The following is a 17,092-nucleotide window of genomic DNA, read 5'->3' as shown; positions in this document are numbered from 1 at the left end:
CATTTATTTTATTTTAGAATGCACTACTGCCGGATTAATAGAGATTGAACAATTAAAGAATTCATTCATTAAAAAAAAAACGCATGTATACAGAAACAGAATAAGCATTGAATAAAGCTTCGGGGTATTTCTTGGTACCTGAATGTTAATCAAGTAAACAATAAATAATAACAATCCATAAAAAAATAACTACTCTATTAAAATCTAAGCAATTCAAGAAGAGCACTTCACAGCTATAACTATGCTTTTAAACGTAACCAATGTGTCGCCAATTCACCCACGAACTGTTTTCATATGAACCAACATCACACCAATAATTTATCCTGCTACAGATTGTAGTTTCAGGAAGAGAGTCTTGTTCACCGCATGGCAGTTACTTCAATAATTGAGTAAATTATTTCGTATTAATAAAAGCTAATTGTGATTTCGATTCCAAGATTATGAATCGATCGTGGAGTTGGATCGACTATTTCATTCTCAAAGAAAAATAATCGAATCGGTTCTTCTGGGATCGACTCCAACATCCCTTACCAGAATCAGAATCTGTATTTATACTCGAGGAATCCGATGAGCTATAAAGTTATTTTTGCACAGGCGTCCAGTAATGTGCACAGCTGTCCGGCAGACGAGCACGGGAAAAGGGCGCCTCCATCCAGCAATCGGATTGACAAAATTAGGACTTTCAACATTATTTCGTACAATATTCTCAAATGTCGCTTATTAAAACGACGATGGGCGATGCAAACGTGCAAACTCACGTGCACGCATGCCGCGTGTGGGTCGACCTGGTTGTAATATCAATATTCTTGCCCATGATGGCAATGTTGAGAGGCTCTACATGCCAGAGTCGAGGGTCTGCTAAGTCACAGCAAGAGGGCTTCAGGAGAGAGTTGGTTGTAGTTCTACTATTCCTCTTCCCTTGAAAGAGCTTTAGACTGACAGTGGTCGACAACGTTTTGATATACGTGGTGGTCCAGATGTCTTGTGACCCACCACCCCCCACCCATTTAATTATCTAAAACTTATTATGTTTTTGTTAAGTGAGGTTTATTTGAAACAGAAATGAATGTGCAGAGGGAAAACAAATGTTAGGGGGTTAATTAATTGGGGGGAGGGGGGGTCAAAAGACATGTAGACTAGGGCTGAACGATTAATCGATTTCAGATCGAAATCGCAATTTGAGACAATGCGATTAGTAAATCGTAAAGACTGCGATTTTTGCGATTTGAAAAGTCCTTTTACTTTCTTATTGGAATTGTTTTATTTTGTATTATTATAACTTTATTTACCTTAACAATTGTTCTATGTTTGATTGTTGTATTTCATTTTTTTTATAAATACATGTTGGAAGCAATTCATATGTTTTAAGTTCTTATCCTTGCATTAGAATATACAGAGCAGTTCATATTTTGATGGTATCAGGTGGTAATGCTCCATCACGTGTTGTAAATTTATTACACGTTGAATATTGAACTGAAGCTTGACTTGAAAAAATGTAATCGCAAATCAAATCGCAATATCTGTCAGAAAAAAATCTCAATGAGATATTTCCCCCAAATCGTTCAGCCCTAATGTAGACCACCCTGTATTTACAGCACACTGACCATCACACGAACAACTACAACTCCGGACTCAAAACTTCGTTCAGCTCACGAGAATGCAAATGTCTCCACTAGAGGCCGCTACAACATCACTAAATCGGAATTGTAAATATTGTGGGTTTACTCTCCAACAAACCGATGTTGCTGTACGAGTAACGAATTGGCACGTTTTGTTTAAGTGACAATCCCCTTACTAATTCTAGATTTGAAGCTTTCGTGACTGCAAGGATTCATATTCCTAGGTTTTTTCGGTAAAGTCACGTAGGTAAAAAATTTAAAATAATAAAAGTAAAATAAAATAAAATAATATTACTAATTGGCTGTGTCGGGTGGTGGCGGGTTTAACGACACATTTATATTCAAGCGACCTCGCCCAAAAAAACCTCTATTATGGACAACACAATATCCCTTTGTCATCACATCCAATCATATTAGTCACAGTTATAGGGTCAATGAGTTCGGGTTGTAGAAGAGTGTTTATGGTTTGGGTGAGTTCAATTTATTTCGTAGAGGTTAGTACAACGGTGATGGTTGAATGTGTAGGCCCTAGAGCGCCCCCAACAGCACACAACACGTGACAACAACTCCCACCACCATCATCATCATCGTACTGCTGTCAAAACCCCAAATGCTTTCAAATGTGCGGCGGCCCTCACACTGATGATGTCTTATCGGCGAAAGTCCCCCCCCCCCCTCTCTCTCTGAAAATTAGTGAAGAACACTGCACTAGAGTCTGGGGTAATGTGTTATAACGGGGTCGTGGGGTATGAATTAGGGTTCTGTGGATATCTCAATGTCAAATTTCCACAGCTAACGGCAGCAGCAGCAGCACTTTCACAATGTGCACAGAGCGAGTCTGCTGGAACAAAAAAAATGACCTCTAAATAGCAGAGGTGGATTGGTTGGCTCAGATGGCTGATACTGTCAGAGGCAGTCAGCCAGCTTTTCCGAGACTATAATTTCGGCGGCCTTATTCTAGTTCCTGCTTACGATCTGGGGTGTGTAGGTCTCTATGGGGGGGGGGGGGGGGTGAAAACATTTTTGGGGGGTGGTCAACAATTGTTGGAAACCTGTTGCATCAACTTTTTACCCCCACGTCTGGAGGGGCGGGGGGGGAAAGTCCAGGCCTTCTGAAACGCTCTTATAATTTAGTTAACGCACAAACGGACGCCCAAACGGAACGCCGAGCTTTTATAATAGATGGATGCAAATCCGTACTTGAGCCACGTGTGATTAGCAAGGGTATTTTTTTTCATTACGGCCGCGCCTATTCTCTCCGCCCTCCTCCCCAACATTTGTTTTGAGTTGAAGGTCTCAGCCCAATCACGTTCGACTGCACTTACAACTATCATTTGAAATTGTCGTTTAATTTACTTGAGCCAGCTCTGAATAAAAATATTCATAAACTTACCATATTTAAAATTACATATAAATCTACAAAATTACTCTATAGACTGCTGAAACTTCCTTCTCTCTATGACCTCCAAAACCCTTTACCTATTAACTCCACGTAATCCAAACTGCTGCTGCCAGATGTCTCACCCGCATCCGTAAACAAAACCGCATAACCCTCATACTCCAATCTGTTCGCTGGCGTTCAGTCCAGCCCCAAATCAACGACACACTAGATCACACTCGCTGTCTTCAAGATCCTCTGTGGACTTGCTCCCACTTACCACTCTGCTCTCAACTCACTCTGATCCCCTTCACATACTCTCCGCTCCAGCAACAAAGGCATCCTGTCGAAGCCAAAAGTCACCACAGTATTTTCTCAGTGGGAGGTTTTCGGCTTTCACCTCTGTCGTCTGGAACTGCAGCCACTAATACTGTGTTATTTCACCGCCTCTGTTCAAGTCCAAGCTCAAGACGTTCATTTTTCTCCCTCTGCTGATGACATATTTTCGTTTGATTGTATGTATGAAGGTACCAATGTTGAACTTCTTTCGCGCCGTATGTAGCCAACCGTGCTAATCGGAGGTGCAGGGGAAGGACAGCGGTATTGCGATGCACTTTCCATTGTTGTGTGCACTATGCTTGAGGTGTCGTTGCAGTGACTTGCTTTATACATACAAATTATAATGAATGAATTCATGAAGGCGCATGGGTTAGTGCTGTCTAACGTTGGGTGAGAGAAACCTATGGGAATGGGTGATGTTCTGCTGATCCAAGGAGTTCTGAAAGTATCTTTATTTACCTCCATGTGACTCAGAGAAAGCACAGTTGAGATATAAATACAATGAACAATAAATATGCACACTTATTTCATAGAAATAGGACATTTACTGCCTCTATTCACATGTACTATTGTATCAACCCTTGAATCAATATTACAAATAATCCAACATTCAATCGGTGGAGCAGTGGCACAATGGTTAGCGCAATAAACCGCGTACTCTTGATTCCAGACCATGGCTAAAGTGACATCTGAACCAGTCATGGGCCCTACCTTTGGCACCCGAGCCTGGCTATTGTGATAGATTGTGATGTTTTGCTTTTAATAAAAGACAAACGTGTTTTTCAATGGCTTACAATCGTATTAAATTATTAGCTCATGTTACATTTCATCGAGTGGAGAGAACAAAACGTGTACCAACGAGATTGAATAAATGAGAAGCGATGCAAACGAGACGGTAAAAATAATTGTTTCTAGAATGATGGCCGTGAATCATAACAACTGATTGAATCATTCCACCATTCATGGACATAACGGGCTGTGGTTATACGGATACTGTATAGCGTTACTGCGTTTGGCCTGGATTTGAATAGCAGTTACGGGTTGTAGATGTTCGAGGTGGTTATGGTTGAATGAGTGTGCAATGCCACAGGCGAGGAATGCAGCGAAGAGACGATATACAATTTGCTGATACGAACTCGGTTAGGTTTCATCCGAGTTCAGGGTTCGGCTTTCGACAACCACCATCATCAATGGTCCCATTTTTTTGGTTTGGATTTTATTTATTAATATCCCCCCCCCCCTCCCCCTCTTGTTTGAGAGCGATTGGGCTGTGCGGGGGTGGTGGCGCTAAGACGCGCGCAGCACATTCTGTATCCATCCTCTGAAGTCCAATTAAAAGGCGGTCATGATCACGCGCCGTGCATTGCCAGACAGCTAATTAGCGAGGCGAGAGCAAGGCACAACCGCTCTGACTTGAGATGCGGCTTGCTCGGAGAGGGCCCAAGGAGGGGAGGATGTTTTTTTTGGGGGGGGGGGGGTTTGTGGGTAACTGGTGGTGGTTGGTGGTGGTGATGGTGGTGGTCGTCACATTGCGGTTTGTGCGCTGTGTCCAGATAACTGGCAGTGACACACAGTACCTAATACAGCCGGGCATGGAGTTTGGCCACTCCATCCCCCATCAAGCGATGTGCAAGACCACGTTGGGTGCTGGCTAACTTCACTAAGAGTGGAATGATTGAATAACCGTTTGCTGATGCCGTGATGATTCGATTGAATACATCTCCTTTGTATTCTTTGTTGTTGTATCTGTCTCACTTGTACAGGTCCGGTCGCTTCAGTGGCCTTAACGCTACATCACATAATGAGCATGATAATTTGCGTCTGGTGATTCTTACAGAATTCGAAGCATGCATTGTGATCCTTTATACTCGATGTAAATCCACGAATCGATGCATCGCGACACCCCTAATCAAACGCCACTCGTCTCATATGCAGGACGTCGGCATGGTTTTTTGTGGTGGACAGCGCCACAACTAACAGCACTTGCCCCTACAGTCTGTTGAGGCTATACGGGGGGTCTTTGTCTTGTTGTGGTGGACAGCATATTGCTGTTGCAATCTCGGCCACGTGCGATCCCTGGCCAGTGGTGGCAGCTGGTGTCTAAACATGGCTTTAGCCTCCCCCTGGTCGACCTGGCACAATGTGATGAAGGCACCAGGGTATGTTGTTGTGCCTCATCGTTCCATACCAGCCTTGGCAAGCGCTCGTTACGAGGATTTAGCCCATGAGCCGAAGGGGGTTCGTCCGTCTATACCGTCTGGGATGGAAAATGACACTCGCATTTACCATGGGCAGTGTGCACTGTGGTACGAACGCTAAGCGTGTAATACTGCACACACTGCCTGTTTGATGAGCGCACTTAATGCAAGTTTTGTATTGCCATGCTATTTTTTGTTTACAGTAATTTTTTTTTATTTCAGTGACTTGCTTAACTTTCCTCTATCTTACTATTGCATCCCTTATTGTATTTATTGTTGCTATAACTTGCTGACCCGCCCCTACTGGACATCTGTGAAAAAGCGCTTCACAGCTCATATGATTCCTCCAGTCTAAATAAAGGTTCTGATTCAGATTTTAATATTGTGTATCTTTTACATATCACGTTTGCCCCCCCCCCCCGCCCTAAAAACTACATTCTCTATCAAACATACGACTGTAGACTTTTAATGATTTTTATTATTATTATTATTTAATACAACTATCTGAGTGATCCTGCTACAATGCATATGGCTGGTACCGATAAACCACCACTTTGAGGCTAAATGGCTCAAGGACAAGGTAGATATTTGAAATAAAAACTCGGCTCCTGCTCTATGACAAATACGACGGACTGGGGCCTCATCATGAAATGCCCGACACTGCTGCAACCCTGAGCTTGACGCTGGGGTTCGATACCCGGTTTCAAATAGTCAGAGTGCACCAAGGTTTTAACGGCGTCATCCCAGTCACCAATAACCGCGCACAAAATCAAATGCAAAAAAAAAATCGCCCACACGTGTTAGAGTAGCCACGTGAAAGAGTTGTGGTCTCATGTTCATTGGTACATCTTCGTATAGATAAACCTCAACAATGACGACTTACCGGATTAAATGTATTCGTCCATATTTATTATATATATATTATATATATTCTTAGGTTTTTTTCGGTAAAGTCACGTAGGTAAAACGTTAAAATTAATGAAAGTAAAATAAAATAAAAATCACGACGTTTCGGAGGCAACACAAGTCTCCGTCATCAGGTGGGACCGTCACAGCCAGATGTGCTGCATCAAGTAGAGTAGCAAATCTGGCTGTGACGGTCCCACCTGATGACTTGTGTTGCCTCCGAAACGTCGTGATTTTTATTTTATTTTACTTTCATTAATTTAAATGTTTTACCTACGTGACTTTACCGAAAAAACCTAAGAATATGAATCCTTGCAGTCACGAAAGCTTTAAATCTATATTATATATATTCATAATATTTAAATTGGAAGAATCTAATGAGCTATGAAGCTCTGTTTCACAGCTGGAAAAGCAAAGTTGCGACGACAAACAAATACAAACAACACGACGGGAGTGCAAAGTAGAGAGAAGGGTAAGCGAGTCATTAAATATAAACAACACGTGTGTTACATTCGCCCGATGTATGAAGCTTTGGCGAGGTAGCAAAAAACAACAACAACAACAACAACAACAACCCCCAGACCACACCAAAATAACACGCAGCAGCAGCAACCCCTCTCAATGAAATGGCACGTTAAATATGTATTACCTCTAGACGCTGCTGCGGCGTGATGGTTAGCGCACTGAAATTGCAATACAGGGGGTCACCGGGTCAATCTTCTGGCGCAGCGGTCGAAACACTGGGGCACGTTGCGCCATAAATCCCCGTGCCGGCGGCACAAATGGGCACAGGACAACCACAGTCAGTCGATCGGTGGGTTCGCGTGCGGCGGACTGAACAAGTGTGGTGGTTTACACCGTCACGAATATTTGTGGACAGGATGGAGGAGGAACGCAAAAGAGGCTGTAGAGAGACGGGCTCTGTAAGAGCTCCCACGGGTGGAGGCTCTTCCGCCAGCAGGTTCGCGAGAGCAAGAACTTGCGGGGATACACCTTTACCACCTCTGGCAATGCAGGCGCTTGGGTGCGCACACAAAGACAAAGAAGACAAAGATCCCCCGTGTCACCTGAACAGACTGTAGGGGCAAGTGCTGTTAGCGAGTAGCACCTATGAAGGCCAGAATGGCACACGAGGGGGTGGGTGGCCAGTGCCTCGCCCGGCCGCCTTTGTCTCCCCAGTGGCGATATTTCTACGCACCACACCAGGTACTCATTTGAAGCTGAGTCGACCTAGGGGAGGCCCATGACCAGATCAGATAATTGTCACTGATGTTAGCCGTGAGCGGGAATCGAACTCGGGTCGCCAGGTTTGTAGAGCAGCGAGCAAACCGCTGCACCACCGCTCCCCACACACACACACACAGACATACACGCACAAAGATACGCGTGGACGTGTATGGGCCCGTGGGCTCTGCTTGGGTGCATCCTTGGACATCGGTGCGGCTGTCAAAGCGGAGTTTCCCCCACTCGTCAACATCACCCAAACCCCTCTTCACAGTGACCCTGACAGCGCCAGCACCACTTGCCCAGCTGCGCTTGATTCTCCCTGCCCAGTTTCCACAGGCGAAACAAAATCTGCAGAAGAAGCAGAAGCAGCAGTAGAAGCAGCAAACTCGCAAATCTCTCATAGCCATTCCACGGCCTAATTTGTTGGCTATATATGGAAATGTACCGCAGGAATGGTTGGTGGTGCAGCGGAAGAATGATCAGAGTAGGTTTAAGTGTTCCGGCATATTTGCTTAAAAATTCCAAAAATCGCAGTCGCTCTGCAAACTAAATAAGATTTCAAGAATACCGACTGCTCCTGTGTCACGTAAGAATCGATCGAGTGTTATTTGCAACAGAGATAACCGCAGCGGAGTGTTACCCAATTAAATTATAAGCAACTAACGGTATTGATCAAGCCTGCTCGGCCCTAACTCTTACAAACAGGGTTACCACCTCTGCGATACAAAAATCGGGACGTATCATGGGAAGCAGCGTATAGAACATCGCGTTAAATGCATTACCTTGAGTGGTGTATTATTACGGCAGTCAGGAAATAAAAACCCAAGACTTTTAATGTCCCACGAAGATGCACAGATTTCCCAGGACAGCTGCCATCTCAACAAGAGGGCAATCCTGGGGAGAAACCCAGGGCGGGTGGCAACCTCTCTGTAGACACCATTCATTTCAGTCACACCGGCTTTTCAAACGTGCAGCGAATTCATGGTTTTCACCTCGGTAACTAATTACTGCACAACAACAACAACAAAATTAAATTTTGATTTAAAGCTTTCGTGACTGCAGGGATTCATATTCTTGGTTCTTTCGGTAAAGTCACGTAGAAGGGAAATAATAAAATAATACAAATATACGTGACTTTACCGAAAGAACCAGAATAACAACAACATTTATCATCGTATTGAATTTGTCGTATTGACATAATGTAGCAAAAGTTCCGGCTCTGATCATTTCAAAATGTTTATTTGATTTGATTGACATGCAATTTGCGCTCTCTGCAGGATATACGTAAGTTACGTCCCAGAGTGTGGCTAAAGAGGCCAAGTTTAGAAGTTGTTACGTGACGTCACCTTCCATGTAAGGTGATGCACTGCTAGCTGTAAGAAATAAATGAAAAAATATTCCTCTAATGACATGACGTCACAAGCATAATCAGAAATTCGAGAGAGAAAATGAAAAGGCCCATTCGAAGCTACAGACGGTACTTGATAAGATGTTACTGGTAAAAAAAAATGTTGATGTTGGGTTTTCACGTGAACAGTATTCATACGCGAATGCGTGAAGCAGCAGTAGCACCACACGTGCAATTATACAGTGCGTGATCACATGTCGGAATGCATTCGTTAGCACACCGTTTTAATGTAATTAAGGCCCGGCAAGAATCGTGTGCTGAAAACTGCGCCCGGTCGCCTTTCTCTCTCCCAAGTGCCGATGTTGATCCCACCGTACCAGATACATGTTGACGCATTTTAATCCGCATCAACCGAGCGGGAGTTACCTTCAGCCCGTGGCGTTTCACATTAAGTCGAGGAATCTAACTCAGATTTTCGAATGAGCACATTTGCGCATTGCGTCACTCCCCACACACAAATCCGGACAAGGACAAGATGCCCCGTGTATCCCGAACAGACTTTTGGGGCAAGTGCTGTTAGCGAGCACCTATGAAGGCAGGCCCGGCACACGTAGGGGATCGTGGCCAGCATCACGCCCGAGCGCCTTTGTCTCCCCCAGTGGCGATGTCTGCACATCGCACCGATCACGCACGCCCTCACTCGCACACACGCCTACACACACGCGCACAAGAGACACGTTTCACGGCTGCTCGTGTGTCAGCGGGGTGCGTAAATGGCAGGGGTCTTTGGTGGCGCAACAATAACCGTGGCTTTGAGCGGAGGAAACTGGCGCTCGTGCTGGAGGCAAGGGACACGTGGGGACATCCGGCACCCTTCTCACCCCGCTCCCCGCCTCCAGAATTGCGATGCCTGCTTCTCCCTCTACTCTCCCGTCACTTGGCTTCCTTGTCTCTCCTCCTCTCTGATGCTTAATCTACGTGTTTCCTATCTCCCCCTTCCCACTACCCCCCCCCCCCCTTCCAAGATCCCTGCGTTTCTCCCTGCTCCACTGCTTTTCTGTCTCCGTGTCTCCCCGATGCACTGCCTTCCCATCGCCCTGATTTCCCATAATCTCCTTTCTCGCCAATTTATCTCTTCCCTTTCAATGCTCGAGTTATCTGACACCCAGGCTCCCGTTCTATTTAAATGCAACCCTTTTTTCCCGACTGCTCTATCTCTGGTCCTCTCTGCTCCCCTCATCTCCCCCCCGCGTGTCTCTGCTTGCTTTAAATTGGAATCGTTATTCACAGCGGCGCGACCCCTGTTCAGGAACCGTGGACAGCGCTCTGTTTTTTTGTGTGTTTGTTCCTGCGCTCCACGAAGCAGCTTGCCGCACCTAAACCCATCACGTAGTGTCCCAGTGCACGTGCACATTCAATCACACACAGGCGCGTTCTCTCGCCGTTCGTTGCACACGCACGGGGCTCTAAAGGTGCACGCAACGGCGACTCCAAATTTCAAACGACACGCGGAGAAACGTGTACATAAAGCACTCAGCCTCTGCGAATTCTGCAAACAAAAACACGAACAATTCCTGAAGAACTACATTGCGGCGCTGCTCATCACACCCGCAAATTGTATATGCACAAAAACCCACGCACACACAACCGAAAAAAATATCAATTTGTATACTGTATGTATAGACTGTCGCGGCAAAACGCTTTTTAACGAGCAACTGAGAAGACCAAAGAGGTTGCGGGGCCAGACCAACACCAGCAACGATGTTCAACATTTATCCACAGAGGTCAGGGGGCCACGGAACCTGCGGGCTGCCGTTGCGCGTTATGGATCGTGGCGCACGACGATGAATCGCCCAGGAGTCTGTGGGGCCCATGCCTCACGGCCGCACCTCCGATTACCACGGCTGGCTACGTACGGTGCGAAAGAAGTTCAACATACATGCAAAGACAAATATCTCCCATATTGACTTAACAGACTGTTGGGGCAAGTGCTGTTAGCGAACAACCTATGAAGACCGGCACGGCACACGAGGGGGTGGGTGGCCAGTAACCACGCCCGGTCGCCTTTGTCTCCCCAGTAGCGATATTTACGCATCGCACCAGGTAGTCATTTGAGGCTGAGTCGACCTAGCAGAGGCCCAGGACCGGTTCAGATAATCGTCACTGGAATTGGCCGTGAGCGGTAATCGAACTCTGGTCGCCAGGTTCGTAGCGCAGCGTAGCGCTAACCACTGCACTACCGCTCCCCCATAACTTAGAAGGCCGCAGTCACACTTTGGATATTGGAAGAGGGGGAGGGGGGATGTCCTCCGGGCGAACGAATGTTTCGCGGTGGCCATTGGCCACATATTGGTCGTAAAAACCAACGTAAGGCGTCAAAGTTTATTAAACCACTTTACCATCGTAATGCCAACATACACCCACTGCACACGTCTGCACAAACTTTTGCGGCAATAAAGAGGAAGACGAAAGCCCCCCCCCCCTCTCTCTCCCCCCCCCCATAGCCTTTTTTGTGTGCATCTCTCCCAGCGCTCCCCCCCCCCCCTCCGGCTCGCCCTCTTCGTGGGTCCGTGTGCCTAGCAAATGCGTCTTGAGACGGCGATGACATTTCAGGCTATTGACGACTGCACTTTTCCTTGCCGTAGTCAAAATGCCGACATAAGTAGATGGTGGCTGTGCGCGTGCCCCCCCCCCGCCCCCCCAAACCTCACGCGTCTCCAATAATCATCTTCTCCTCCCTCACCTCCTCTTTTTTTCTTGACCGTCTCTCTCGACGTTCACGTCTCCGACGCGACGTTGTGCTCGCCTCTCGCAGCGTTCAGCCAGCCAGCCAGCAAGTCAGCCGGCCGGCCGGCCTGGAATGCCCACTGCCAAATATGAGGGCATTTCATCCCCTCCAGACAGACCGAATGCCGATGTCGGTTTATGAATGCCTCCACCGTGTCTGTCTTCAATTCGCAATGGACGTGTTGAGTCGTCGTGATGATGCCTCCCACCAGCGTGATGGGCCCTAGCCGCCCAATCTCTGCGAAGATTCCCCCGTGTAGCCTCAACAGACTTTGGGGCAAAGTGCTGTGAGCGATTAGCAGCAATTCTGAAGGTCCCCACGGCACGCGAGGGGGTGGGGCGGCGAGCACCACGCGCAAGCCGCCTTTGTCTCCCCAGTGGCGATGTTTTTAGACATCGCACCACGTACTCATTTGAGGCCGAGTCGACCGGGAGGCCCAGGACCGGTTCAGATAATCGTCACCGGTGTTGAGCGGGAATCTAACTTGGACAGCCAGGTTAAGGCTATATGGGGATCTTTGTCTTTGTTTTTTTTCATGTTTTGTCAGCCGCCATAGCTTAGCGTTGACGATCTCCGCCGACGTTCGATATTTCTCCTGCACGGTTACCACGCCACGGCCGGCGCTCCCCCACGTGGCTTTGGGGGAAGCGGTGCTCCAGCCATTCTCATTATTTCTCCAGGTTTGGAGTCTGTTCCGTTTTTTTTATAAAAAAAAAAACCTCGGGAAACCGTGGCGCTGATAATATTTCACGATGTAGTCGTTTTATTTTCAGCAAGTTTTGGGGATTTCCCCTTTGGGAGAAATTGCACAGGCGTTGAACGCGGGACCCGATTACAATGAACAAGAATGAACACCTTAAAAGGTAATTAAACGAAAAAACAAGTATCCCCATGTCGTCAATATGTATAATAATAATAGGCTGCTGAAACTTAAGTAGATTTGTATGGGCACGCACGCATGCACGCACTCATCTGCATACCCCTGCACCTACATATACACAAGGGGGTATAACGATGCATCAATCCATCGACATCGATCGGTAAGGCTCGTGATAGATTCAATCACGCGTGTAAGATCCCTCGTAGAGCCTACATAGACTACTGGGGCAGGTGCTGTTAGCGGGACACGCGCACGTACACAACAGAGAGAGGTCCCCTCGATGGCCTTTTAACGCACTGCGGGGAGCAAGTGCTGTGAGCGAGGGCCTATGAAGGCCGGCACTGCACACGAGGGGGTTTGCTGGCCAGCATCACTCGGGAGTCGCCGGGTTCGTGCGCTAACCACTACGCTACCGCTCCCCCACGTAAATGCAGACGCGCGCACGCACGGACGCGCGCGCGCGCCACCGTTCCGACAGCTGCCCCCGTGCGCGCTGCTCGACTGGAGCTGGAGGTGATGCGCGCCCGGGACCTCGCGAGGGGGGGGGGGGAGATGACAGCTTGGCTACGCCTTCGTGGAGACACGGGGAGGAGGGCGTGCGTGGGGAGAAGTGTATGAGCGAAATATAGAGAGATGCGAGTGAGAGAGAGAGAGAGACGGTGTTAGGGAAAGAGAGGAGAGATGGAGATAGTGCGAGAGACAGCGAGATATGTGTGCATGAGAGAGACAGTGGGAATGATTTGGGGATACGAGAGTGCTAATTTTAGATGTGTATTTATAGAATTGCGAAATGCATCTGAATCTAAAGATACCATACAAGAAGTAGGGCATGAAATAAAATAAAAACTATATTTAAATTAACCTCCAATGATTAAAATCTGTTCTAAGTTTAAGCTACAAAATGAAGATATGTGGTGCAATACATACATGTTAAATGCTCTATTCTTGCGTGTGGCAATATTTAAAGGAGATAAATGGCAATGTCAAGGACTGCTAGCCGTGATATGACTTCAGGAGAGAGTTTGTGTTCATTTGCTGTTCCTCCATTGAACGATCTCAGACCACAGCGGTTTACTTTACTGGATGATCCAAAGCGTGGGCTGCGTGGCCACAGTCACACTGCTGCGGCTTGTGTCTTTCGTTTTTCATTCATGAAGGAGGTGTGCGCATCGGCCTGCTGATGTTCTGATGCGGTTTTTGGTGACACCGCCGGTGTCCTCGAGGGATGCCCAGAACGGAGATCGGGACTTGAATCGGCGGTTACATTGTCGAGGTCTTCGTTGATGGGTAGGTGGTTGTGGTTGGCGAGAGGAACGTGACAATCCATTGCAGTTAGCACGTCTCTGTGGATATTTGGTGGCAGGGTGTTCTCCAGAACAGGGAATCCAGGTGGGGGGTTGGTGTCGGTTTCAGTGTTCTGGTTATGATGCGCGTTGCGTTATTTGTCTGTGCATCTAGAAATTGTGTGAACAAGCTCTTCGACCAGAGTGGAGTGCATTGACTCTGCCAATGAGTAGATCGGTGAAAGGACGGCACATCAACCGAGGCTGCACTTCTGAAACAATAGAATGTCTAGAATTGTAGCCAGATACTACGTAGCTGTGAAGTGTTTCTAACTTCATTTATTCACAGGAAAATAATTATTCATCGTTAAATTTTGAATATTAACTGTATGCCACGTGCAATATTTACAAAATTAACAGAAACTGTCATTTGTGGATCAGAAAAATGTTGCAATCGTTATAAGAAGAGTATCGTCGGGTGCGACTTACCATTTGAGAATCGCGTCAGAAGCAGTATAGATAATGAAGAAAGAGAAACTAGGAAATCACTATCCTCAATCATCATCATCATCATCACGAGCCGCGATCTGCACCTGGATGAAAGCCTCTCCCGAGCCGTCAGTATATCTCTCTACGCACGCGCTGATTTCATTGCTCCATCTCCACGGTAGCAATTGCTCTCGTGTGAATGATCTCATCCGGCAACAACTCTGACCATCGCCATCATCCCTTCGAGCGGACGTGTCCTGCCCGAGCTCCTGCTTTACCCTTCTTAACCGTCGAATAATGTCCATCATCGGTAAAAGCGTCGTCATAGCGGGCACAAACGAGAGGACCAGTTGGAAACTATCCCTTTTAATATATGCTTTGGGTCTTTCGGTAAAGCCACGTAGATAGAAAAAATAATACATAATTGTATTATTTTTCGGTAAAGCCACGTAGATAAAAATAATAATACACAATTGAATTATTTTTTCTATCTACGTGGCTTTACCGAAAGACCCAAAGAATATGAATTCCTGCAGTCGCGAAAGCTTTAAGTCAAGATTTAACCCTTTTAATATGTTTAGATAAATGAAATTCAAAAGAAACACCGAGTGTCCCCAAGCAAGTCTCAGGATCTCATCGACTGGCTTCATCGCGGTCAAGAGCAGGGTGATTGTCAGAGGTGGGACAAAGTCATTGTTATGCAAGTCCAAGTCGAGTCGCAAGTCATCAAATTCATGACTCGAGTCTGACTCGAGTCCAAGTCACATGACTCGAGTCCACATCTCATAGGTGGGACAAAGTCATTGTTATGCAAGTCCAAGTCGAGTCGCAAGTCATCAAATTCATGACTCGAGTCTGACTCGAGTCCAAGTCACATGACTCGAGTCCACATCTCATAGGTGGGACAAAGTCATTGTTATGCAAGTCCAAGTCGAGTCGCAAGTCATCAAATTCATGACTCGAGTCTGACTCGAGTCCAAGTCACATGACTCGAGTCCACATCTCATAGGTGGGACAAAGTCATTGTTATGCAAGTCCAAGTCGAGTCGCAAGTCATCAAATTCATGACTCGAGTCTGACTCGAGTCCAAGTCACATGACTCGAGTCCACATCTCATAGGTGGGACAAAGTCATTGTTATGCAAGTCCAAGTCGAGTCGCAAGTCATCAAATTCATGACTCGAGTCTGACTCGAGTCCAAGTCACATGACTCGAGTCCACACCTCTGGTGATTGTTCCCCTCCAGAGAGCGCATCACACGAACCCTGACGCCGAGGCTGACTGTGCTCCCACTTGAACAGCGACAAACGACGACGTTGGATAAAGTGTGCAAAACATTTTCGAAGGGCATTCGCAATTGTAAACCATCGAGAGCCATGCGTGTAATGCCGGGAAGAGTGCAGCGTGAATTTCAAGAAGGAGAGAATGCAGTGCATAGTTTGGGGGGGGAGGGGGGTTGGCGGGGGGGGGGGGACGTTTGGTCAGGTTTGTGCGAAATAAAAGTGGCAAAAAACTTAGTGGAAGTCTGCGACGTGCGTGTGTGTTTTCGTGTTGCTCTCCGTGATTTGGGAATGTGTCACTCGACGTGCCGGAAACGTCTTCGGTTCCTCGTCGTGAAGCAGTTCAGTACCTGCAGACTCTCCCAGCATGTGGAGTCAAACTTCGTGGGCATACTTGCCGAACAACACGGAGTACAACCCTAATGCGCAATGACAAAGATCCCCCGTATAGCCTTTAACACACAATTGGGACAAGTGCTGTTAGCGAGCACCCACGACACAACCGCGAGAACCTACGCTGTCACGTAACTTCGCAGAGTTTTTCGAAGCAATGCATAGGTCCATCTGTACACAGCACCCGAGGAAGTGATATACTTCGAAGTGACCGACAAAAAAATATTCTGATTGTAAAATTATAAAGAAGAAACGGAGATCAAGTTTTAGTGACATCTAAAGTGAGATTGTGAAAAACGCTCACTGCATATCTTGATCTGTCATATTACAGCCTTCGAAAACAATATTCTATCTCTTACCACAGCCCCGTAGCAGCAGGCGGGGAGCTAGAGATTACACTGAGCCCCCCTTTCGCCGAAAAATCAGCCCCCCTTCTAAAAATAATTTACAGCCAAGCCACCTCTGCATTGCCAGTCAGAGTTGCTAACCCTCACACCTCAGCCTGGTCATCCCCTCTTGAAATTCATCATCAATGCTTCCCTTGCTATGGAAATTGATTGTTTACAAAAACAACAACCGCATACATTTCCCAGAAAGCCAGGGCATTAAAAAAACTCTTCAGCCGATCGAGGTCAGAAGAGGAAACCAAATTCTGCATCGTTTTCCCCCTTTCAAATCATCAACAAAGGGGTTGCAAATTCGCGTCGAGTTTTGCAGTGCAGCGGCGAAGCCTCGCGACTCACTGTAGCGAATGGCGAGAGCAAAAACAAATCTAAATAATGGGCTGGGTTTAGCGCCTGCCTCGGTATTCCCTTGGGCTCGAAGCAGAGACGTTGATTGAGAGAGACGAGCGAGGCTAGATCATACCACAGCACCCACAACAACAACAACCGCCATTCGCAATTAAGTGGCGGTGATGTCACCACGGCGCTTTGTGCCAGGCTATGTGCACTCTAAGGCCCCGT

Source organism: Lampetra planeri, chromosome 5, assembly GCF_965212315.1.
Source record: "Lampetra planeri chromosome 5, kcLamPlan1.2.h2, whole genome shotgun sequence".
Lineage (NCBI taxonomy): Eukaryota > Metazoa > Chordata > Hyperoartia > Petromyzontiformes > Petromyzontidae > Lampetra > Lampetra planeri.
The sequence above is the reverse complement of the archived record's forward strand: the minus strand, read 5'-3'. Positions refer to the sequence as shown.